Below are 837 nucleotides of genomic sequence, written 5' to 3'. Positions count from 1 at the left end.
ATCAGGAATTCGTTTAAGACTGGTGTAACAATAGCCACTATCATGAAACAAAGTTAATCATGAGAATTATATTATTTAATTTTATAATATAAATACACAACAAATACAAATATACAACAAATACAAATACTGTACAGCAAATATAAAACAAAATTAAATCAAATCAGGATTATTCAAAAATAGATTAGGGGAAAAAATAGAGGAATATGATGATATAAAAACGAAGAGGGCTCGTCCTAGAGTCCAACCCGGGACCTCTCGCACCCGAAGCGAGAATCATACCACTAGACCAACGAGCCAATATAATTTCATTAGCACGCTCCAGTTTGTTTGGCTGAGTGAGCTGGACTAGCAGGTAAGAGACAAAGTGATATTAATTATTTTTTTACAGTATTTAAAAAATAAGAAGTAATATATAAGGCCTATGTATACATTTAGGTTCATTTAATTTTTTATAAGTGCATTGTTAACAACTTTTAAAGGGTACCCATTCCATATTTCCTCCATGCTGTAATGGACATATTGACCTGTATGTGTATTTTTACGATGTATACTGATGCCTCCTACACAGTTTTCAAATTGTAAATCCAGAAAATGTACTATGTCACTGTTTTCAAATGATTCAAAGGTAAAATTTATCTGTCTATGAAAGGCATTAAAGTGATGTAAAATACGAATAGGCTTTAAACTAATACTAGTGTGTCAACAAAAAAGCCTAAAGGCCAACTCAGACAGCGTCGGCCGACGCAGCCCGACGCGATTTGTTGTCGCTTCGGGTCTGTGTGAGTTGAACGCAGACGCGATGGTGTGCGTCGGGGGCAGTCGCGTAGTAGAATA

At 35.4% G+C, this 837-nt stretch overlaps 1 non-coding gene across 1 annotated transcript; it reads right to left on the bottom strand.

The window, feature by feature from the left end:
• Nucleotides 1-227: 227 nt before the first annotated feature.
• On the bottom strand, nt 228-299 carry Trnap-cgg. The gene has a single exon. It is a non-coding gene; the product is annotated as a tRNA-Pro (tRNA).
• Between the last annotated feature and the right edge of the window lie 538 nt (nt 300-837).

The sequence above is a fragment of the Anneissia japonica genome, unplaced genomic scaffold (genome assembly GCF_011630105.1).
Source record: "Anneissia japonica isolate Jap-2015-1 unplaced genomic scaffold, ASM1163010v1 scaffold234853_len837_cov105_single, whole genome shotgun sequence".
NCBI lineage: Eukaryota > Metazoa > Echinodermata > Crinoidea > Comatulida > Comatulidae > Anneissia > Anneissia japonica.
The sequence above is the reverse complement of the archived record's forward strand: the minus strand, read 5'-3'. Positions and strand labels throughout refer to the sequence as shown.